Genomic DNA, 26316 nt, shown 5'->3' with positions numbered 1-26316 from the left:
GCCTGTAACTCCCTGACCTTGTTAATTCACCCTCCCTGCCTCATGTTCTTTACAAGTGATGTACAACAACAGTCTGGCATTCCCCCACAATAAGGGTTCTGGGAAAAAGGTCACTCAGGATCCACCTGTAGCAGAACTATTCCAGTCCCAAGAAGCTTCTACAAACCTGAAAGTCACTCTGGACAGCAACTATATGGCACTTCACTAGCAAATTACTATTTACAGTTAAAATAACATTCTAGAGGCAGCCTCAGACACACACAAATAATCAACTGTCTTTATAATTGCTTTTAGAAGAATTTGTAATTGTTCCTAGCAAAAAATTGCAATTGAGCCAAGTTCAGAATCCATGGACATTTCAAAATATAAAAAGTCTTATAAACAAGGTGTTTAAAAACTACATCTTAAAATAATTTTATCAGAATAAACCTAAATTTAAATGTGGCTTAATTCAACATTTATTTGACTTTTCGGTTAACAACATCTTTATGCATTAGCTGTATAGTTTTTGCCAGTAAACTCCTTTAACTTATAAACAAACTTACAAACAATCTTCTCTAAAAATTCTTTCTAGGTGAACAACAACCAACATCACTCTTAAAACCCTCCCACTTCTCTTGTCTGACTTTACCTTACAAAAGAATAAGGTAGTAGGTGTGGATAGCTCAGAATTATGTATATGGGATAATCATGTCTTGATCTTTGTTAAAATTCCAAGCACTGAATGATGACAGACTTGAAATGCAGATTTTATTCAATGGCTTCAGTGTAGGCCTTTCATATCAATTTGTGTCCCCTAGCTTGGCAGTATTGGTAAAAATGACCCTAATTTATCTGCCAGCCTTAGGTTTGGTCAGAACTGGGACAGAACTCAGGAAAGGAATTTGTATTATTAAAGTCTATCATCTCTACCTGCTCTACAGCCTTCTACAGCCTGAATATTAATACATCTATGCCAGCATCAAACTTCCTTAAATGCTATGCTGTATTTATCCATCATTATATACCAGATAGAGTCTATATAATAGCAGCAGCACATGACTGCAATGACCTAATTAAAAAGGAATTATTTTTCCTTGAGAAGATAGATAAGAGATGACAGGGTATCCTTCAGTGTTAATAAAACACAAAATAACTTGACTGCACGGTATTGGCTTTGAAGGAAACTAAATATTTTGTTTGATTACAAGGTATTTAATGGCTTGTGGATGTGGTATTGATCTGAGACATCTATTTTATGCTAATATTTGTACAGGAGATGAACAGTTTTTTCTAGTTTAAGTGTTCTTAACATAAAAGTCAGGCCGATTAAGGTAATAGTATAGACTCACAAGATAACATTATTTACCATTCTCCTAACTGGCTCCTACTTTAGTTTCCAGGTTTCATGAACTAAATGCTGGCATTATTCGTATGTAGTTTTTTATGAGTATTATTCTTTAATCCAAGTTTCTTCTCTTCATAAATTATGATTATTTCAGTAAACACTATTTTGCCCCAGTATATCCACATTTGTTTTGAAGTATCTCATTCTCTGTCTTGGTCCACTCTTGAGTCAATCTTTCTGATGTGTCTTATCTTAATTCTACTATCCAGGAGGGCCAGTTTTGGAGCTGACATTTTCCTTTCTCCAAATTCTCCACTATAATGTTCTCTGTTGTTTAAGAATGCCCCTCTTTCCTGACTCTCTTTGAGTCTACTTCTGTGGCTAATTCATGGAAATTATCCAGGCCTTTTATCTCTCTTTATCAGCACATATTCAGCAATTCATCTTGCTCTGTTTTTCACTGTGATTTGATTGATTTCTGACAATATCAGTTCAGGACATATTTTTGAAGCATCTCAGCTTGCCTTTTGATCTTCCTGACTGCTTCCTGAAGAGCTCTGTTCAAACTAAATGTGCCATTTCTACCTCTTTTGTCCCTTACATCTTCCATAGTGTACATGCAGTATTTGACTCTTCTGGAGGACATCTAAACTCTTCTACTGAAAGACTTGTCTACATCACAAGTCCTTTAATTATTAATGACACCTATACTCCAACCCCACAACTGAGATTTCAATGCCTGTCTGCAATGATAGCAGCCTGAGTTAGCAGATTTACCTTATGGGATAGTGAGATCTGAATTAACAAAATAATCTTATGAGAATACGACTGAGTTAGAAAACTTACCTTATTTTTTTTCCCAGGACACCCCTACACTCCTGTTTGCTGAAAATTGTATAGATATACAACATTGATGGTTAATCTTCATTTTTTTTCTCAAAAGACTTTCATTGTTAATATTAATTCTTGCCCTCTCAAATCAAGGAACATTCCCTGAAACTCCTTGATGGTGGAAGCATACTAGATTTCTCACAGGCTGATGGAAAGTTTGGCCCCGGAAGGGTGACAGTAGCAAAGTTCCAGGCAACATTATGTCATGGTCTTGCAACATCAGGTGAAGCTGGGTATCTACCAGTTGCTCTATCAGTGACCTTAGCAGATCAATCTACAGCAGGATGAGGCTAAGGACATCACTCAAAAGTGTTTCTGTTACACACATCAGGAGCCTCTTTGACAGCTTTAAGGCCCTATCCGAAGCATGGAGCCTTAAACTCCCTCATAATCACTCTCTGGAAAATCAGATTTCAAGAAGAGAATGTTTCTGAAGAGCAGCATCCAATCATATGAGATCATTATACATCTAACCAGGAACAATATACTTAAGAAGTTTTTTCCAACAGGCTCCAAAATGGCCATCTTTACGTTTTTTTGGAGGGCAGGACTGAAACTAGAGATGATCTGTGGAAGGAAGAACCACAAGACTGTGAAAGCTCCCTAAGGTGTATTATTAATAGTGTCAACTTCCCCGCTTTCACTAAAGGTATCTGTATTTTTGTACAAAAAGTTCTGACACCGAAGAGATGACAGCATAGCTAATGGCTATTGTCATGAAGGTTACTGCTTGCCAAATGGAACACTTAGTTTAACTCTGAGGAAAAGACAGCTAAGTACCTTTCCATGCTGCTTTTCTTTTTCTAGCCCTGCTGATTCCCCCCAATCTACATACTTTCCTACCAGAAAGGGAAAAAAACCTCAGCAGCCAAGCCCTTCTTGCATTATGCTACCATTGCATTATAATACCACTGTTGCAATATTACATGAATAAGCCCTGTGTAGGTGAAGGCAATAATTTTCTAAAACTAGTGAGAGACAGTGGATGCAGAAAACCTCGGGCCATTATAAGTCTGTTTAATATGTTAGTTTTCATTCCTACAGTTATCAGAGATCAGAGTCTTGTGTTGCATGGATAATGTCTGGGAAGACAGTATAAATAGAAACACGAGAGAGTTGATAAGTGGTTCCACATTCATAAATCACTATGGTTGAAATGCTCCCTGTGACTCACTCTTACGAAATTCAGGTACTACAGTCTGCAGGTTTCACTCCTTGTTTTACTGGGGTTTTTTTGCAGGTTAAAGTACCATGACTTTTCAGTCCTAAATCCACTCCAGGCCATACAGACGTTACTGCAAAGTGCAAGATTTGGACACCTCTAGGGTTGCTGGGGAACCAGAAATTCCAGGCATTTGGGAAAGGGAGGTATAAACATCAAAACAATAAGCTCATGTGCTCAAGCCCCTGCAGCACGGTACGAGGTGTGCTAAACATTTTATCAGGGAGGAGAAGGGGGGTAAGAAGGGCTCTGCAGAAAGGCAACAAATTATTGCTATTATATAACTGCTCTTAGGCAGGCTGCCTGCAAGCCTTTGTTGAACCTCAGTTTCATGAACTTAGGGTTAATTATTTCACTATGTCCTGCTGTACTTGTATTATTTTGCTGGCTGCTTTTCCTTTATTTATTTAATATCTTTTGTTTTCTTGCACAGTTTTAAGCTTACAAGGAAATAAATATCAATACCTGAGCATAAAAGTTTCATGAAAATTCAAGGAAATATCAATGCCTTGGAATATAATAGTTTTATTCACAAAATCTGTAAGAGAATTCAACAGAAATTGATTCTAGCAGAAGAAAAACCCAATATGCAACAATATGCAGATATATATAAACCAACAATATGCAGACACAAAAAGAAAGTGTGTTCTCCATAAAATGCAATGACAGCTCCATTTTCTAGGCCTCCTACATAACTTGGAAACTAAGCAACACATAGATAAAATAATACATCAGATGACCTCTGTAAATACAAACATATATGTGTTCACATTCAGTCACTCACAGATTTCACCTTGACTTCAGCAAGTATTAATTATCTTGGGTGCACTTTCAAAAACTATTGGTGTACAGATCAGATCAGATAATCCAAACATAGCATAGCATACTTTCTATTTTGGTAAACAAAGAAAGGAGAAACAGTAATAATAAACTCACTGAGGCACAAAATCTCAGATTTAAGGGAGGTAGGGAAGACATTGCACAGGGTAAGAAGTCATACAAGAAATCATGCTAAATAATTGTCATTAAATGCAACAGTTCTAGAAAAAAGCTCCAACTTTTGAGTTCTATGGCAATGTTAATGTTTACCTCTGATGACAGTGAAAAATAGTGGCTTGGCGAGTGCCAGGTGCAACCCAGCTCTCTCTGGTTTTCTTTCTGCCCACCCTGAGAGACCTGGCAAATGGAAGCAGGTTGGAATGTTTCTTCTGTGGCTTCACAGAGGTCCTATGAAGAAAACTTCTGTAATCACTGGTGCTGATGGGTAGGAGAGGGCATCTGAAGAGCTACAGGAAAATGGCACAATAGGGATGACCCAAGACGACCCCAAAATCAATGGAGCTGAAAACCACAGCATATTCAGAAGGCATAATCTCAGCTGGATTTGCCTGTGTCTGTCTGCATTATTACTGTCGTTCAGATGTGCATATAAATGCGGTTTATGTTCTATTGCACTGGGTCTTGTGACTGCATGGAGCTGTATCAGTGACAACACCTCTGTAAGTGATGAGAAGTTCCTCTGAAAGACGAAGGCAAAGGTCTACATTTGTGCTATTAAATCCAACTTGCATATGCGGGGGAGGAAAGCTCATACCAAATACAAACACATTGCAAATGCCTGAACACGTCCCCTCCAATTACCTCCTCAAGGAGTTCAAATCCGCATTAACCTGCTCCAGGCTTGCAGCGCACAACCCGATCACATCTCCCCACGCCTCTCATCTCAGCCCACACGCTTGGCTGTGCCATGGAGTGTGCTCAGCCCAGTACCACCAGAGCTACCCAGGCTGCTCCCCAAATCCCAGGCTGCTCCCCAGATCCCAGGCTGCTCCCCAGATCCCAGGCTGCTCTCCCGCTTCCCAGGCTGGGCCGGTGGGAGAGGGCAGAGCCTGCAGAGCCTCGGTAGAGGCCGGGTTAGCCCTGGTTCAGCGCCACAGTTCGCACCAGGTAACCCGGGATATGTAGCGAGGACCGACAGAACAGGACAGGGGCTGACAGTGCTTCAACCTGCCCATCCCCGCATTCGCTTTTCCTTATGAAGAGCTGCACTGTCGGGGCTGTTCACAGATCGTGGGGAGGCTGGCATCGGGGCTGCCGGCAACTCCTACGTTAAAACTGCCCGTGAGCAGAGAGGAACGCGGCGCCAGCCAGAGCGGAGCGCCTCAGCGGGCAGCGAGCCCGGCCCACCGTGCCCGGCCTGGCCCGGCCCATCTCAGCCCAGCCCATCTCGGCCCGGCCCAGCCCAGCCCATCTCGGCCCGGCCCGGCCCATCTCGGCCCGGCCCAGCCCAGCCCATCTCGGCCCGGCCCAGCCGAGGCGAGGCCCGAAGCCGCCCGAGCCTGGGCCGCTGCTGCCTCTCGGCGGGCGGAGCGCGGCGCTGCCCGGCGGGACGCGGGCTCGTCCTGCCCGGGCTTCCCTGGAGGCTGTGGTGCTGAGCATGGCAGCACAGGCCCCAACGGGATACTACAAGAGCCGTCCCCCTTTTTTATCTCGTTCTGCGGAAAGTGCGGGCTGCCCAGCGCCCATTCGTGTGTGAGCTCAGTCTGCAGCAAGTTCTGCCTCTCTGGTGCCCACGTTAGGAGCTGCAAAGCCTGTTCAGAAACTCAAATCGTCAGCACATAAAAGTAGGAATTAACTGTCATGAACGACTTCATAAATCAGAGGACTTGCTCAAAGCTGTCCTGTCTATCTGTGTGGGTCAGGATGCCGTTCCAGAGAGAGGCTGAACATCGCTGAATAAACACCAGGCACTTCCACCCAATCCCTCTGCCCACGCTGGAATAAGGCTCCTAGAAACACACTCCATGATTTAGGTCCTAGCAACTTTCCCCTGATCTTCTTTATGTGTAGGGTGGCAGAGCACTGGAACAGGCTGCCCAGGGAGGTCATAGAGTCTTCATCTGGAGGCATTCAAATCCCACCCAGATGTGTTTCCATGTAACCTGTTCTAGGCAACCCTGTCTTGGCAGGAGGGGTTGGACTAGATAACCTCCAGAGGTCCCTTCCAACCCTAATAATTGTCTAAAGATTCTGTGATCTTGTTCAAAAAGATGCAGAGAGAATCATAAAATCTTCTCAAAGAAGACCACCACTAAGATCATTCAGTCCAACTAACATACTTCATAAGTATTTTCTTCTGAAAATACAGAAGCAAAGTTTATTTAAAATGTGACATTTCACACTAAATGGGCTGGAAATTTGCTGACCATGACTATCAGGATATTAATATTACGAGAGATGGGGCAACTGGGAAACTGTGCAGAAGATGGTCTATTGCTTTATTATTATCAGTCTCATAGAAGGGTGAGACATTAAAGGTGTTACATCCAATGCCATAATATCAAAGGTGCTTAATTCTTAGTTATAATGCCTTATGTTAGTTTTTTAGTCAATCAAATACTTCTACAAAGTTTGCTAGCATCTTTTTACACCAATAATTAATTGCTTTGCTTTTCATGGCTTTTCATGGCTCACCAATCATATAACACTTCACAAACTTACATTGATACGTCTTAAACTTCTAACTATCTTTATAACAGGTTCTATTGCTAAAATTTAAAATCTTTTATTATGTTACTTAATATATTGCTTTGCTTACTTAATATCTATTTCTGTTTGCTTAAAACATATTTCTACTTTAACTATAAACTTATATTCTTGTTTTATGTCTATTTCACTTTAATGGTCTAATTCTCCAAACCTTCTCCAAGGTCTTTGGTCAAACATTGTATCCATTTCTATCTCTGCACAAGGCCCTGAGAGCTTTATATGCCTGCGTTTCCCACACATTACTAAAAATATTTCTTCACATCTGTTTGTATTGATTGAATGCTGCTGCAAATATTTAATTTTTTTTAAGCTTACCTGCCTTTAGTATACTTCTAGTTTTATCTAGAGTAGTTTTTTCTACTGTCTTCAATTTCATCAGCTACAGAGAACTATTCTACACATCTCTACAACAGGAAAGGCATAATTTTATTCTCTAAGGCAAGGTCCTGAGCACTTAAAAACTTACTAGAATGTCTGCTACTAAAAAGCAGCCAGGGACAAGTAGTATGCCCTTTGAGGGCAAGAACTGTAAATTTACTTTATGTATACCCAGTACCTAAGTACCTACTATAGCTGAGTAATGCCATGTAATTGAAGATATTGCCACCATACACACAGCTAAATATAAAGATGAACACTGAATCCCAGTATATGAGAGAGGTAATGCCAGCTGATCATTATTAAATGGTAAAGTCCTAGAATAAAAAAAACAAACAAACAAACAATAAAAACCAAAACCAGCCAACCAAACAAAAAACCGCAAAAAACCCCAACAAACAAAACAAACAAACAAAAATAAAAACCCAAAACCAACAGACCCTACCAAAATGCAATGCTCATTTATATTTTTTCTGACAAGAATCAAATGAACACTTTTGAATTGTGTTTGGCTTTATACCATTCTTGATGTCCTGTACACATGTTCTGTTTTTTGCAGGGGGAGGGAAGATAACTAGTACTTTCTGGACCAGACTTGGAATATTATTTGTAACATGAGTTTTGCACTCAAAGAAATAGCATATACACTGGTTTTGAGTAAAGCAGTAATTCTCAAGAAAAAAATTATTATTCTGCATGGCAATGCTGGTTTAAAACACAGCTGGAAAATTAAACCCCATTTAAGCTTCTCTCTTCCCCCATCCCCGGCTGGTGAGAGGGAGACTAAAAGCAGAGGTTCTGAATTGAGATTAGAATGGTTGCATTGAAAGAGTTGCAGTCAATGGCAAGTGATGGAGAGGAACATGAATCCAGCAACTCAATTGCTGTCAAATGAAGTTAACTCTCCTCACTACCAAAAGCCCAGTGTTTGACTTAGGTCAATCCTAAAGGGCACTCCCTCTCTCCATAGACTGTGTAGGGATACTAAATTGCTGACACTTTGATAAATTCAACTTCTGGCAATTGTTTTTCTTTTCAGATAATTCTTGTGCAGAAGTGCTACATAAGTGCTCAAATTTCAAGTACTCTGTATAGTGGGAATGTAAACTTCCATTTCTTTCAGTTAGAAGTTGTTATTTGTGGTTTTGTATGATCGTTTATAAACCTCCTTACGTTTCATGATAATTAACGGGCACTGTACAGCTAAGCTAAGGTTGGTATTTTTGCTCACGTTAGTATGCCATACAAGTATGTCTGCTTTTTTGTTTTTAACGGATGATCATCATTTCACTTGAGCACAAATCTGATTTGAACCAAAGTCTTAGGCTAAAGTTAACACAAGCTTTTGCACAGCTGTGTTTAAAGACTGGTCTTGAGCAGCTAATTTGAATGTAGAGCTTCCTGGAAGGCATTTCTCAATTTCTTATGTGTGATACAAAAGTTATTTGATATTTTGAAACTTGTCCTTGCATGCTGGTGATCTCATCAGCTTCTGGCTGCAAAATACAGATCCTTATTTCTGACTCAGCTATCTACATTGCATAGCATCAGCTACAGATTTATCTGTGCCTCAGATGAAAGCAGGGCCATTACTGAGTCACTGTTCCCTCAGGGACAAAAATGCCAAGATCCTGTTATTTTGCCCACCTGAGTATATTCGTTTTAGTATGAAATTGATTTAGAATATAAAAAATAAGTGCTGGCTCCCTGGTCCAATTTTTTGCAGTATATTTTTATCTCAGATGGGATTCAGGTTCTTTTTTCAGTATTATCATCACTAGGTTTGAAAGAGGAATGGATCATTCATCTGATACCTGGACAGATATGTGCATATTGTTCAGAAGAAGACTTGGCCTAATACAGAGAGGGAAATGACCTATTTGATGGACATTTAATTGATTTGGGATTTCATTATTTCAGAGGTAATTATTTGCCATTCATAAACTCACCTACATGTATGGTGGCAACACATTCAATCATGAGACATAACCCAGCAATAGCAGGTACTTAGGTACTGCAGATACATGAAGTAAATACATGGCCTTTGCCCTCAGAGGACTTACAACCTAATGCCAGGCCCTGGCTGATTTTTAGTATCAGACATTCTAGGAAAATTTTAAGTGCTCAGGACTTTGCCTTGGAGATTAAAACAACGCCCTCCCTTTTGTAGGGCAGGGACACTGGGGCAGATTTTCAGGACCATGCAACAGGTGCTCTGGGAATAATGTCTTCACATCAATTGGTGAGTCAGTGCCACACAGTAACACAGCCTTCAGTCTGGCTTTGCAATTCCACCTCTGTGCATGGCATTGATGGCAATGGCAGGTGCAGGCACCCATGGGTACAGAGATGTGTGGCTGCAAGTAGGGAACGTAGGCATGAACTGCATTGAAAATCAGGCTTGACAAAAATACTGCAAGGATCCTAAGAGACTGATGCAAGATGCTACCCATAGCTTCCATCACACCAGCTAGAGAATTTTAAGCTTTCTCATAACAATGAGATAAACTGGTATCTCTGTTTATAGCTACTCAAAGGGTGGATCAAATCATCATCTTGCTTTAATGTTGTAGCCAATAATCATGAATATATGTGCTGCCTTGTAGTGTAATAAATTTTCTGTCTTTGCTCCCCACTGAAGTGAAGGACTTGCTAGGTAATGGCCTTATCTCTTCTTTTGTGGGAACACTGGTTTTTCTCTTCTATTTCTTTTCGTGGTTTTGGTGGGGGGAAGTATATAATTAAGGCAGTTCTGCCAATTCTCTTAGTTTTCAGAGATGTGAGCCCTAACTGAGTCATTAAGGCATGTGTATCCCAAGGATGTTCTCTGACACATTCATGTTCTCTAGGACGTCAGCAAGGCTGATCTCACACTGTATTTTTATCCCAATTCTGTGACCAATAATGGTTCTCTCACAAATCATGAATTTTCAGGCAGATGTGACTAAAGTCTCTGGGACATGTTTAATCACAAGATTTCATCTTTTTGAAAATTACATTAGGTTTGATCAGGGATTAATAAAGGGCCAGGAAGAACTTGAAGATTATTGCTCCTGGATTTTAATTATATGTCATTGGTTTAACTTATGCAAAGTAGTCTTGTACATTGGCATCTGTTGTAGAACAAATTGTGCAACATGTAAGACCTTGAAACACTCTATCCAGCATGTATTTTTAGGTATTTTCAGTTGAATGGCTGTTACAATTCAATGTTAAAGTTCTCCGTCCAAATTAAGGTACAAGTGAGACTAAATGGTGGTTCAACAACTCCAGCTTTATTTTGTAAAATTGTTTGTATAGGGAAATAAGAGAGAAAGACAGAAAGAGTGAGAGAAAGGGAGTAGGAAAAAGGTACTGGTAAGCAGAAGATAATCAGCACCATGGATCCAGTAGCATCCCACTTGTCCTTTAGTGTCCTGGGCTTCTTGCTGGTAGGGTCTTCCCCAGTTCATTCCCTGAATTTCTTTATACAGTCCCTCATTAGCAGGAGAGGTGTGAGAATGTGTGTGCTTTACCACTCCGCTTGCTCGGGTCTCAATTCAGTGGTTGTGGGGGGTCTACACTGAGGCTTGCAATGGAAGGTTGTGATGAAAAATGTCAGTTTTGGTCTTGCCTCAGCAAGGCAGATCTGAGATGTTGTCCCATTTGCAACTTGTGCATATGATACTTTCTGCAACCATGATGTTTTCTGAAACAGATTTCACCACCCAGTGCTTGTTTAAGCATATAGTGCAAATGTAATTAACCCTTTACTTAAAATGGCACCCATCATACATACAACATAAGAGGGTTGTTCCTCCATAGGTGCAGCACTTCATATTTCTCCTTGTTGAACGTCATGACATTCCTGTGGGCCCACTTCTCCAGCTTGCCAAGGTTCCTCTGGATGGCAGCATGACCCTCAGGTGTTTCAGTCACTCCTCCCAGTTTTGAGTCATCAGCAATTGTGCTGTTGGTACACTGCCCCATCATCTAGATCATTAATGAAGATGTTAAATAGGACTGAATGCAGTATTGACTCACAGTATACCCCAGTAGTTGGTGGCTTCCAACTAGGTGCCACACTTCCCAAGACCACCATCTGGACCAGGCCATTCAGCCAGTTTTTGGTCCACCTTAATGTCTGCTCATCTAGCCTGTATATCAATAGCTGTTCTATGAGGATCTTGTGGGAGACATTGTCAGAGGCCTCACTGAAGTCCAGGTAGACAATATCTGCTGCACTTTCCTCACCTGTCAGGTCACTCAAGTCATTGTAGAACTTTATCAAGTTGGTCAAGCAAGACTTCCCCTTGGTGAAGCCATGCTGACTCCTCCTGATTATTTTCTTGTCCCTAATGTGCCTAGAAATGGCTTTGAGAATTTGTTGCTTCAGAAGTAGTGAGAAGCTGATGACATCACACCAGAAATGCAAGGACAGTGCAAGTTGTTTTGTGAGCATCTGGAGGAAGCACTCGAGGTAGCAGAAAATAAGGTTCCCAAAAGAAGGATTAATTAAGGTGGAACAACAAAGACAGGATTCCTTAGTCGCCTTCTATACTGGTGTTCAGCAGTGGTAGAAGGATGTCAGGCATAGACTTGAAAAGCAGTGTCTGTACTTATGAGAAAACATTAAAACTTACAGCAGACAGCAGTTCTGCAGACTGGAGTAATAACTCACAGTTTGAAATAAATATCCCGATTATTCAATGTATTAAATGTTGTCTTTGTGTTGTTCCATATGAAACAGAAGCTGTGGAGTTAAAACATTTATTTGGTACAATTAAATTGTAGAAATGAATAAGCTTTTGTCTCACCATAATCCTGTTGTAATAATGAACACAGAGGGGGCAATTTGTCTCACAAAGTTATTATAAAAATCTGAGAGTAAAGATAAACTAACTAGAAAAGTCAGAGGAGCTACTAAATGCAATTCTACATGTTTCCTCTGGTCTAGTTCAGTATGGCTCTGGCTACTTTGGGATCATAAGTAACCAAAGCAGGAACAATGACCATAATACACTTTTTCATTGAAATGAGCACATGACCTTGTGTCCTGTGATAATGGGGTAAATTTTTGCCTCTGATCATATGCAAGCAAGACTAGCTAGATATAAATTTTAGTGTTGATAAAACGTACAAAGAATCATACAGATTATTATGTGGTTAATCATCTTGCATATGTGTTTACTCGCTCCTCATAGGCACCTATTTACTTTGTTTTCAGACAAAAGCAATATAGGTTTACTGAGCACTTTGTGACCTATTTTTGAGAATAATGCTTTTCTTAGCTGTAAACAACAAAAATTCGTTATTACAAACTTGACTTTGATGTAACGTTGTATAATTTTATAGCTTTATAGTGATTGTTTCACGGGTTATTACACTGCATACAGATTCGAAATAGTTCAAACTGATGTGCTGAAGAGACAGCACTGGAAATTGTACAGATGTGCGGTTCAGGTTGCCCGGAGGGCGGCAGAGGGAGGCTCGGGAGCCGCCGGCCGGCACTAGAGGGCAGGACAGGCTGCGGGAAGCGGGACAGCGAGCGAGGGCAGCGGGACGGGCAGGCACCCATCCACCGTCACAGAAACATTCCGAACGCGAGCTGGGCTCCCTTCGCACCTACACTTGGCTCTCTCTCAAGGTGTGATCATATTGCTGAAGTGAGGCCCCTTCAGAAGAAGGGGATGGTGTCTGTCGCTGCGGATGTCACAGAAAGTGAGGCAGAAAATGAGCATTTACAGCGACGGGAGGAGGTGCTGAATGGCCCGAACAGAACAGAACAGAACAGAAAGAAAACAGAAGAGTATGGACTGGGAAGTCGGAGTGCCATGTTAATAAAAACGGGCCTGAAGCAGCCAGTCCTTTGCAGAGACGGTGCTTTGCACTGGTGTTAAGGACTGATTTCATTCTGGCTAACCCAACGAGGTCTGCAGCTCTGCAGAGGTTCACAGTAAGGTCCATGGAAGTTCTTGAGAGTAATGTCGGATTTGTCTTTACAAACAAGCTGTGGATCTGCTGGTAGATAAGACTAGCACTGAGAGATAAAAGAAACAATGGGATGGATTCCACTGATCGATGAATGGAAAAAGATACTTGCCTTTACAAACAAACTGTAGGTTTGCTGATAAATGAAATTGGATATTGAAAGATGAAAGAAGCAATGGGGACAAACCGTGAATTCTATAAGAATTAAAAATTAAAAGGGAAGGTTATACATTAGAGGGGAATCTTAGGTACCAGGCGTTCTGGAAGTCTGTGCCTCTCAAGTACCTCAGCCAATGGGGAAAGAGAGAGGGAAATGTGCCCGGGAAAATAGGATAAAAAGGAGGCAGCGTCCTCCAAAAATTTGAGAGATCCCAGGGAAATGTCCCATGGCCTCTCCCTGTACTCGAATAAAGTAAAAAGGACTCTTCTGTCTCCTTTTTGGACATAAACCTCTGGTGTTTTTTGAGTAATTTTCCTGATATTTGCTTCTGCGCTTTGTTCCATGGTCTCATTAGAGCTGTCTTGCTCAGAAACATGGAGCTGAAATCCTACTTCATCAGAGCTTCAGGAAGCCTATTCTGGGACAGGGGACTGAACAAAATGACAATAATGCAAACCAGTCCAAGTGATCTGCTTGGTAGGAATTTAGCAAGCAGAATCATACTTCTTCAGAGAGGTCTTTGCCACCAGCTAATTTCTACATTTTCTTTTAAGTTCCTGTAGCTTTGCCTTGGGTCACTGCAGAAAGCATGGCAGACTCTTTCATATGTCTTGAACAAAATTACTTATCAGCAGAAAGAGGGTAAAATGAACCAGGTTTGACTAAAATAAGAAGTAACTGAGATTTACCATGACTTTATGTATCTAACAATACTGTTGAAAGGCCTGCAGGCTCTTTTCAGGAAGGTGGAAACCACAGCAATGGAAAGATAAAACAGACATGTGAAGAAGGCACTAACTAGAAACCTGGGAAACAAAGAGGGGGAAAAAAGAGAAAATATATTTCAGGGATCAGCAATCAAAATTGAAAGGGCAAAAGGATCATGCTTATTCCTGCCTTTATGGTTCCATCAGTGCCTTGTGACTCTTATTGATAGCATAGGGTTAAAATATTTCTAAAATCATGGGAATTGCATACAATAGGTTCAGGCGGGTGGAAAGGAAGATTGGGTCTGGTAGGCCTGGGAAAGAGAACTAGGCCCTGGGAACGAATATTGAGCTTTGTTTTTTCTAGATCATGTGAAGCTACACCTGCGTAATCATCACATGATAAATGATATGACTGTTAAATGTAACGATTGTTTGGTAACTGAATGTGATTATTGTTTAATCGTAGTAAGAATCATGAGAAACGATGTAATCGTAACAAGAATCATGGAAAGAATATTGGGGGGGCCTAATGAAAATTGCAAGAATACATGCTTGGATAAGATTAATATATATATAGTATACAATAGAACAATATGGGTTTAATAATTAATATACAGCTATATAACGAAAAGGGTATAAAAACACGTTTATCTCGGATCCATGTCAGAGTCAGATTTGGGTCTGCACCCCTGATTCCCAGAGCTCTTCAATAAAGTACCTGCAAATAATCATTCTGTGATTATGTGTTTTCAACTCTATCATTATCACTATAGGTGCCAATTTAATTTTTTGGCTGGATTTCCTGCTGGCCTGTGACTCCTGGGCTACCAGGGACATGAAGTGGACCATGCATCTCTTTTGGCAGAGGTGAGGAAAGGTGAGGTATCTATGGCCTGCTGCTCTTGCCAGCAGATTTAATTCACACAAGGCTAAGATGGAATGATAAAGGGCACCCCTGGCCACAGCAGCTGGGAACTTCTGCCACTCTGAGGCAGCCCAGGCCAGCCTCAGGTCCACCCATGTGCAAAAGAAAAAAGATTCTTCATTCAACACTTGATGAGTGAAGCACTGAAGCCTGTGCTGCTTGTCCTCTGCTTTGTACTAGGGGTGCCGGGGGTGCAAAAAGCATCCCAGCCCTAGCAGGAGGCTTAGCTGCCTGAATCATCAACTCCATGAACAGCTGAGAGATGGCTCAATGACTGAACTGCTGCTTCCCAAAGTCCAGGTTAATAATGCCCTACCAAAGATAGTATGATTCCCTCACCTCACCATCATTTTTCAACATAAAAATAAAAGACAGAAAATACTAAGAAATAAAATTTATACTAATAATACTAATGAAGAAAGCTTTCCATACAGTAATAGGAATTTTTCCAGTATCTTTCAGGACCTGCAAACTAATTTTTCATGTGCTAAACTATTTTCTCATTAATCTTATTTTAAGAAAAATAACAAATTAAGGATTTATTTGATCTTCTTTATGGACTTTTCTTAAAACCAGGCAAAAAGGAAATCTGGTACTTGATCTTGTGCAGTTTTGTTCCTACTGTAGCACTTTGTCTGACAGCTTAGCATGGAAGTATATGTTATTTGTCTATAAGATACTTATTGTAAAGGATGACAGAACAACTTTATTTTCCAAATTATCAAGCATGGTCTAATTGGTCAGCATTGATCTTGTGTCAAAAAACAGTTTGGAAATCCTGTTTGTGTAGCAAGGCAGCATTTTTATTAGCTACTTGTTTTGGTTTTGTTTGTGTTTTGTTTTGTTTTACAGCTTGTTTAATGACTCTTTGAAAACTCTTAATCCTCAGATTCTGTCTCCTGGCAATGAATTCTGGAGCAGTGACTTAGGAAAAGCAATAAGGTGTTTAAGCAAGCTGTTGTCCCTGAAAATGAGCGTATGTCACAATCTTGTAGCTGGGTATTTAGACAGACTGTTGGAAGCAGAGAGTGGACAGTGACCTGTGCAGTTTCTGGAACACCTCTACATATCATACCATAGTCCCTATTATAGCCTGGATCAGGTGAAGGACAGGGAGGGAGTGCATGCTCTGACGTTCAACTGGAACATTCAGACATATATAAGATATGTGAAATACCTTTCTGAATCCAGTGAGATAACTTAGGACAAGTAATATGTTTTAACTTGGGATGACAATATTCAAAATCTTGTGAGCACTGTGGTGAATATAGTTTTCCTCATTTCTTCCCAGACATGCACCAGAAGAAAAAACCCAAGTGTAGATATTAGAAAGAAAGTGTAGCTACTGAAAGGATCATAAAAATGCTGCAGTGTCAAGGAATTGATAAAAAAGCAACTTTGAAATTCTGACAAAATTTTCACTGATTGTGTTTTGCTGTTTTATCTGAAGTCTCTTATGTTTTTAAATATTTTAAACGTCAGGCACTAGGTAGGTTTACTGAAGCCCCAGAATAAAATATTAAATTGTCAGATTTCTCCTTAATCTTGTGTTTGCAGAAGGATCTATTTCCCAGGTGATCTCCACTTGTTACTGGTTTCTTTGGTTTGGGCTCCTTTACTTTGACTCCTGTGGAGTCTTTCTCTAATTCTGTATGGTAATGAATTATTTAGGGATTTTGCTTTTTTAAAAACAGATTTATTGAAAGGATACTACCCCTGCAACTGTAGGGTTTTTTCCCTGATGACCCAGCACACTGCTGACATCCCAGACAGTCTCCAGTGCCACTCCTGGCATCTTGCCCCTCTGTGCCAGACACTCCTGCCTGCCAGGGGCAGGGAAAAGGCTGTCCCACTCTGACACATGGTTGTGGCACCTTCTCCTCATCACCATCTTCCTCAGCTCACAGCACCTTTGTGCCTGGCTCAGTGGGAATGTATGTGGATACATGTGTGCAAGTGAGAAGAGCCAGAGAGGCTGGGGCTGCAGAAAATGGAAGATACTGGAGAAACTAATGAGCTGTTGCTACAAGTGAGTTACCAAAGGAGGTTATCACAGAGTGGGATCTGTGTTCCACTGGGGAGCTATTTGAAGTGTAACATCTAATCTTTTGCAAGTGACATCCCTAGGACAGCCTTGCGTTGTCCTGTACCAGTCAGTTGTGTCCAGAGAGCTCTGTGGAAAATTGTGATCATCAGGGAAGATGTGCACAGCCCTCAGGCTTGATCCAGATTTTCTGAAGTCAATGAGAGTCAATGAATTTGGCTGGCCACATACCCCTGGGACAATAGGGCTCCCAATGGGCTACTTGTGTGGGAATCATGGCATTACCAACGCTTTTCCTCTGTTGCTACAAACTTTAAGTGCAAAGGATTCTGAGAGAAACAAACAGCCTATCTGGATTTCTCTAGGTCTGCAACTTTTGAATGGCTGTTCCCTCCCTGAGTATGGACAAGAGCAATAACGTTGACATTACCTTATGATTCAGTTTCCCATTCAGCAGATGGAATTTTGTGTTTTGAGATACAATAATTTTGTGTCAGAGAAATGAGAGATGGCATAAACTTAATCAAAATACTGGAGGCAAGCAAGAATGAAAGTTGCCTCCGGATCCAAGTATTGGAGACCTCAGGTAGGCCCACCTATTGCAGAAATTGTGAGTAATTAATAACCGACTCAGGCTAGCTGCCTCATCCTAGATTAAATATTTGAAGATTAATCAGAATCTGAATCACTTTTTTTTTTTTTTTTTTTTTTACCTGGCCTGTAGTGAGATTTCCAACACATGTGGCAGGAGTACCAGGACTGTGATATGCAAAGAAACTACATGGAGGGGATATTTAGGGACTGAAGGGTTGGGTGTTGGGACTGGTAATGATGAGGGCTCAAAGTGGTGCAACAACATAGCTGTGCACATAAAAAGGGAATGTGTCTGTAAGCCCAGTGGTTCCCTCTGTTTCCATGTGTAAAGAAGAAATACTGCATCCCATCTGCACAATTGTCTTTCCAGCCAGCTCAGACAGCTGAACCTTCTCTGCTTCTCTGCTGGATTTTCCTTATGAGTTTTGAATCTAATGGGGAAATGAAACCATTATTCTTTTTCTTTCATACTCTGTTTTCTGATCCAGCTACCTCAGATCCTTGAAAATCATCCAAGGGAATTCAATCCTTCAGCTTACATGTTGTTATAATTATCTGAGTTTGACTCTCCTTGCCTCCCTCCATCTCTTCTTCTCTCTCTGGATACAGGATCTATAAATTAGAAAGAACGGCAGGTGTAACTGTTGCTCAATAATTCGCTGTGACCTTAAGTAAATAAAATTATTATAAAAGATACTAGAGACATATCTTTTTAAAATCATCATTTCCATGAGACTACCTATGTGCTTTAATATGCATGCTTGTTTTTATATATATTTGTATTAACTTTTTAAATTGCAATTTATGTGACCCACATGAACTGAGATGATAAATGTTGCCATCTTAATGTGGCAATTCTGCTGGCAATAACATGATCTCTCATTGCTATGTTGCTAAGTGTCTGAGAAGAAAATTTATATCTGGGGTATGTTATGCCATGCACTACATAAATCACTGTACATGTCAGTACCAGGTAACCCTACTAAAGACCCGACTGATAATTAAACATTTATTCAATCTCATTTTCTTTCATGGGGGTCATTGACCCCCAGCCTTTCTATAAAAAAAGTGTTGCACTCCAGCTGTAATTGCTTCCTTTAAAACAAAGGCATGCAGGGCTCATGCATAGTGCATACTCTCTTTCCTTAGGTGATTATTGCCATACTTTTGTATGAACTCACTTGAATGATGTGCTTGCTAAAACTCAAGGCTCCAGTCAAGAATGAAAATCTGATCTGATCCGTCTGCACAAATGTGCTCTGGCACAGCCTACTTGGAGTAATCCAGGATTGAAAGTTTGACCTATGCTTATTTATCAGCTCCAGACTCACTGTGAAATTCCAGCAGATTGTTGAGTCTCCCAAGGCAAAGTCTGACAGACAGACAGAATTCCCTTGAAGTCTGAAGAGAATACGGAGTCACACTAGAATAGCTCAAAGGAAGAAAATGGGAAAGGAGGGGTGAAAAGAACTAAGATATTCTTTTCAAGGCTAATAGGGCAAGCAAGGCTCTAATTTCTTCATAGTCCTTGAAACCAATTGATTTATCAGAACAGGCTTAAGACCATGCTGCTTAATGAGACTAATAGAAGAATAACCTTTTATAAACTAAAGAAATTATCAGAAATTTTAATATATTTCTATAATTTGCCAGTATCCATATTTTCTATTGGAAGGAGTGTAGCTGGTAATCTTCAGTGTAATATCTGTCAGGAGACACATAGAATTTGTATGCAAACATAAAGGCAACCTTTTCCAGAAAAGGACACCAATTCCTGTGTCTTCTCAATTTTTTTTTTCTTTTGAATGCAGAAGGCTGTAATATATCAGGTCTATCAGTTCTAGCCTAGCTGGTAACAAGAAAGTGACTCCACATTTCTTGCTTGCTGTGGAAAACCTCTCAAATGAAGTGCACCCCTGAAGAAACTAGGAACAGAAAGCTAAACCCCAGTATTTCTAGAGGTGAAAATGTCCACTGTTGTGTTATTGTTATAGAGAAATCATTATAAACAAATGATCACAGGGTGCATATTCTTGAAATTAATTTCACATTCAGAGCTCACCACTGGAAAATGGAGCAGAACACTCCCAGAAACTCTGAAAAAGTTTTCTGCTTAAAGACTTTCAGTGGGACTGTGCTCAGGGGACAGGGGTTGGACCCAAAAAGTGAGTGCTGTTATCTCAACTTTATTCATGAGGCAGACAACTTTAAATGCACACCTTGCCTAGACATATAGAAGATAAAATCCATTAACTAAAATATTGCAATTGAAAAAATTCTAGTAGGTGAGATTATTTGCTGTCAAATCAAAGATGAATTTTCTTCTCATATATTTGATGTTTACAAATTTTAGAGAAATATAGCTGAAGAAGTACAAAAAATTAAATTAAAAAAATCTGCAAAAAAAATAAAGAAACTTTCATATCTGGACTGACAGCTACTGTGGCACCTAATGTTTCAACAGTGTGCAAATTAATAAACATGCCCTATGCTCAGAATTTTACTGTATTTCTGGATAGACCCAAGAAGCAATCATATAGCAAGCATTTTTTTTTCAAACAAAAACAATACTAAGTGCAGAATGAAACCTCTAAAGCAGTTTTTGCCAGTGTTTTTTAAAAATTTTGCTGGGACACTGCATGCATGAGACCTTGCAGCTGTCCAGCCAAAGGGTGTTCAGACATGAGAATTTTGCTAGCCAAGGTTTATATGCTACTAACTAGGTCCTAGAGATTTTTTGTACTCCAGGAGCTGAAGCTGGTGAGTTCCTGAAGAGAAGTCTGAAATACTCAGGGGTCTAGAGTGAGAGAGGAAGAAAAAAGGATGTTCAACTCCCTTAGCAGGACAGCTGAGATTTTCATATGGATATGAGACTCATCTCCCAGTCCCCAGAGATGCTGCATTCATCACGCACAGTGACTGCTTACGCTAAGTCTTTGCTTGGGCCAAGCACTGGCAGGACTCTACATGCCTTCTCCTGGGACTAGTTTCTGTATTCCAGTGTAAAGACGAAAAGAAGAACCTGCCAAAGGCCATGAAGTACCTTAGTGGCTTGAGCCACTGGACTCCACTCATTGACTGAATACTTTTGCAAGGCAAGACTAGTACCAGTCTTAGCCTCATGGCTATGTTACACTCCATAAAGACACTGTGGGAAACTCATCCTGGCCTGGCTGGACAGAGCTAGACACTGGGGAGGCACTGAAAGTATCTGAGGTGAAACCCGTCTGCATCTTTTCCTAGGTCTGCCAGAATAAACAAAGGGATAGATGTCAGTTATGTGACTTGTATGTAGGGCAAATACACACTTAATCTTCTAGTGAATCACCTTTTTTCACACAAAGATCATCAGTGATCCCTAGAAGAACAGCTGCTCAGACACATTGGGCCCTGGCCTCAGAAAGCTCCCACACCAATGTCATGAGTAAAAAGCTATAAAAGAGTTGGTCTGCCAGATTGGAGGGTCAAATAGCAGCCTGGAAGGGCTTCTAATTGGAAAGAGTGTAGCTACTGATATTCATTCCTTTTTCTTAATGGCCTTATGCAGATGCAAATAGTTAGGATTTTTACGTAAAAGTAAAAAATAGGTGACCCTCACAAAATATTAATAATTTCAATCACACTTTCACATTGCTAAAGCATGTGCTTCAGCTAAGAATCTGTCCTGATTTTATTATTTTTATTATTAAAAAGTATCTATATTGGAAAGTAACATCTCCTGAAACACTGATCTAGAAAGACCTGCCTATTATCAATTTCTTCTAAAGAACACAATTATTTTTATTTCCTTAAAGAAGAACCAGGCAGGGGGGAAATTAATGATTTAAAATCTCAGTAAAAAAAGAACAGGAATTTACCAGTTTCAAACAACAACCACTAAGCAAAACAAGCTCACTCTTTACTATATGCCATCAATTAAATGCATTATCTCATGTTTTGTGTTCAGTTCATATCTACAGAAGTTGTATGATTACTGTCTTTATTCATAAATTTTAGCAAAACAATGAGCCCACAGAAATAGTGCCTTTATCATCTTATAAGAGATAAAACATATTTGCAATCATTAAATATCAGCTGGGCATGCTCATATTTTTCTGTTCTTTGTAAAGGCAATTTGATTTTTAATACCTGACATGTCACTTTGCTTAGCAAAACAAAATATTCTTTTGCATATCCATCTGTCCATGTGTCAGGCACTTGAAACCTCCATGTTTGAATGTATTGGCCAAATTTGATAAAAGTAATAAATTGTCTCTAAGTTTTTCTTTCCTGCAGGTTGCACGGAGCAGCCAAGAAGATGGGAGGAGATGCTCCAGGCTCCCTTTGGGGAAGTGCTATGACTTCCCTTGGGTTTGCTGCACATCCATTTCAAACAGGACAGATCAATCATTCCCACTGACAATTCTCACAGGTCATAGATGCTTCTGAAATTTGTGTGTCGTGGATTTTACCCTAACTCACTGTAAAATTAATTACTTTCAAATGGCCCAATAGTATTAGCTTTCATTGGAGATGTACAAAATAAATACCTAATAAATACTTATAAATACCTAAGCAGTAAGAAGTTTTTAAGGGGTGTTTGGTCACCATGGGCAGCACTGAGCACTGACAGAGTGTTTATCAGTTTGTCTGTCTCTGGTTTTGCCTTTATCATTAAATGGGCAAAATAAAGACATGACACTTTAAATTGCATACACAGGTACCTACAGTTTTTTCTCCTAGGGTATCTGTGCAAGTATCTCTTCAGCTACCCTTTCTGAAGCTCATAAATTACTTTGCAACTGCAACCTACTTGACCCAATTTTAATAAAGACACTTAGGAATACCATTCTGCATATCTTACTGCAGAATCATCATCATTAGCAAAATGAACCAAAATAATAAATTTAAGCAGAACTAGGTATGTCAAGCGTTCACATCTACTTTGTTTCATTAAGTCCATCAAGGATATAAAGCAGGAACTTACCTAATTAGGCACCTTGCAGAAGAAACATGATAGCAAAGGTCAGAGCATTTCAAGCAGAAACAGGACCACTGTTGAAACTAAGTAACTGATTTACCACCCAGTATTCCTGTTCCGGATACAGACATTAAAGCAAGTAGCTCCTTCTCAACTGGCAGTATTTCTATGGCCTTCCCAGCATTTGAATGGGAAAGAAAAAATAATTTAGAGGTATTTGCAAAACTGGCTAAATGAATTTTGAATGTCCCTCCTACATTTGTGGGGGAATACAGAAGAAAGCAGTGGAACAGTAAATAAAGGAATACTAAGGATTTCTGCCTTGAACAGAAGATGATGCCTAAGAACATGATTTTGTACCATAGTGCCAAGTAGGAACATCGTAAGAAGTTTGATTTTAAGGTGTGGTAAGATTTAGTTCTAAAGAATAATAAAATCTAATTGAAGGATAGGTTGGAACTGCTACAAGAGAAGCTCAAACTGAAAAAAACAAAGAACAACCAAGTCAGAAGGGCAGTCTGAAATGAAATAGTGCAAAGAACCAAATACTGTTCAGAAACACCATTGGTGTTTAGAAAATATTCGGTGCAAAGTCTGTTATTCCAACCATCTCAAAATCAGCTGAGGTTCAGAGTCTCCTACCCTCACTGCTGCCATGTCCTTTCTTGCAGCCCCAGCAAACATAACCTTTCCACTGTTTGCTAACATCATTTTCTTGCTCTGTCCTTTGGATTGTGTCACCACCTCTATGAATCCTGACTGTCTTTTTTTTTGTCACATTAAACACACATAACTCACTTTGACTTTCAAGGTCCTTCACAGACTTCTTACTCTTGACCTGTTATCTGAAACTGGGAATCCAAGTGCCAGCTCTAGTCTCTGACCAGCAAGTGTGCTCTTAGGCTTTTAAGCAAGCATTTTCAAGCAAGATAAGGTGATTAATAGCCCCAGTGGTCTCAGAAAGAAGCATACCTGCTCCAAACTGAGGAGTTCTTTTATTCTTGCAAATGGAAGGAAAGGGAACTGTTTCCTCCACTACTTTATTCTGGAAGACAGCTAGGTGTGGCAAGCAGCCAACCAGAGACAGGTTTGTTAAAAGCACACTTAACTTCTCTAGAAAGATGCTTTGTCTCCTGAGTCTGAAATTAGCTCTAGTTTCAGTCAAAACACTATTGCACATTAACCAAAATCAGCAGCAGAATGTGCATCTATACAGCACATATGTTTTGTGTATATATTGATACACACACATATATACATATACACAGGCAGACAGTAAGCTGCAAAAACAGGTCTGTTCAGTGGCAAAAAGGCTTTGAGGCAAGGGAATGAAACATTTTCCAAACCAAGCCAAACTTCAGCATGTTCTGTTAGAGGCATGATGTGTCCTGATGATGGTGACTAGGGATTTGCTGTGTGCCCTTCTGGATGGGGGGCTGCCAGACTGGAGTTCAGCTCCAGTGAACTGCCACTGCTGCCACACTGCTGGGATACAGGACAGAGCATCTGTCCCACTCATCATTTGTGACCCCAAATCTGAAAGTTGAGCAAAACAATTCCAAATTCTCCTCATGGTATTAACAGCTATGCATATGGGTTGCAAAATACTGTCTTATTATAGAGAAAAGGGTCTTAAGATCTGTTCATTTTATTATGATTACTCTTATGAAATACAGAATAGGCATAAATTTGGATATAAATCAGATTTAAACAAGTTTCATCCTGATCTAAAGATTTGATGAGTCTAAATTCTTCAGAAATATCCATCACCTGAATTTTTACTCTTCTTCAACACTAAAACCTATGTGTATTTCTAGATAAGATTTTAGATTATCTATATCTACCTCCTCTTGCCTGTCTCAGAGAGCAACACAAAGTGAGACAGCAGGTTGACAGTTTTCTGCCCAGCTGCAGCCAAGTAACCCATGGATAACTTCTGTAATCAACATGTTGGGACTAGAGAAAAGGCTCCCAATGAGAAACATAAGAAAGTGGACTCCCCACACATTTACCATGGATATCTTTCAGTTTGATGAAGTTTAGAAGGGGAGATTCTATGTAAAATTGATTGTTGAAGAGCATAATCATATCTCTGGTGCTACTGCAGCTGCCATTTCATTCCACAGCACTTTCTTGCTCATGTCCAAGACTCTCACTGACACAGATGCAGGTACAGCCATACCATTAAAATGTTTCACATTTCAGGAAGACTCGCAGCACCACAGAGCATGGCCATGTCATTTCTGACCTCTGCAGCAAACGAAAAGTAACTCAGAGCAGGGGCTGCCAATGAGCTGTGTAGTGTGGCTGCATGTCCATGTCTGTTTCAGAGGGGCTGTTCCTAATTAGCATTGATGTCACCCAGTGTAGTCAGTCATACACGGTATGAAAGTCAAATACAGCAGTCATTCGTTGTGTTCACCCCACCAAGATGAAAATTGGATGGCTTTCCTTTTTACCAGGTAGTTCTGAACCCAGTGCTCCCTGCTCCTGCAGTGCAGGGAGAGACCACATAGTGGGAATGTGCAGGTAAGAGGTGAGGTATGACTACATGATCTGAATTCAGTCATACCAGTGATTAATTTTCCTTGTACTTGGGGAAAGCTGAAAAGCAAGGGGTAACCTCTGCAGAATAACAATGAACACAGCCAGAGAAAGCAGAAAATTTCATGATACATGAGCACATTCTAAATGCTGACTCACAGCACCCCCACATTTATCCCTGCTGCCTTCAAAACTCCCTAATCTCCTCATATGTTCTAGTTTACAGCATGATTCACAGGGTCCCTGAAGCGCCCCCAAATCCATTTTTTGGCTTTTTATTTTTCCTTCTACTCCTACTCTTTCCATTTTTCCCCTGCTGCCTGCTGTACCATTGTTTTCTAGATCTGTCATCATTACTTCCGGCAGTCCCTGAACATAGGGACAGGGTCTGTAAAACTGCCAAAGTCCTTTTTCACACACTTCTTCCTATCTGCAACTCTCCTGGGCCGAATTTAGTCTACTTTTTACTAATTATAAATTCAGATAAAATGAAATCAACTGCATGGAAGAGTCAAATGACACTTTCTTTCGAGAGATTACTTGAATTTTTAAGTTTCCAAGTTAATAAACATGGCTCTGGAGGATGAAGCTTACCTCAGCTGCATTTACAGCACTCAGACAGCTCCTTTGCAAAGTGTGACTGGGAAACCACCATATCATTGAAAACCCCTGAGATTACATGTTCCAGATTTGCAATATCATGAATTGCAAGGAAAAAAAAAAGCCTACTCAGGCTTATGCAACTCTGTTTAATAAAGTACCTTAAAAAACAACTTACCTTGTAACTCACAACAAACTAGGCATTTTGGAAAATCAATTTTTGCTTTAATTTACCTTTTTGTAAAGAAGGAACATAACCCCTCTCCCATCAACAAGCTCAGCAACATCCTCCTGCCCCAGAACATGGCAGCCAAGAATCTAGCCACTGCCAGAGCAGTACCTGCTTTGTATTTCCTGAGCTCAATGGTAAATTACCTTTCAGTTTAGTGAGTTTGGATATAGACTGAACTTTTCCAGTCTGCAATCAACTTGTGAAGTTGAT

The sequence above is a fragment of the Sturnus vulgaris genome, chromosome 1, assembly GCF_052056855.1.
Source record: "Sturnus vulgaris isolate bStuVul1 chromosome 1, bStuVul1.hap1, whole genome shotgun sequence".
NCBI lineage: Eukaryota > Metazoa > Chordata > Aves > Passeriformes > Sturnidae > Sturnus > Sturnus vulgaris.
Note: the sequence above shows the minus strand (reverse complement) of the source record.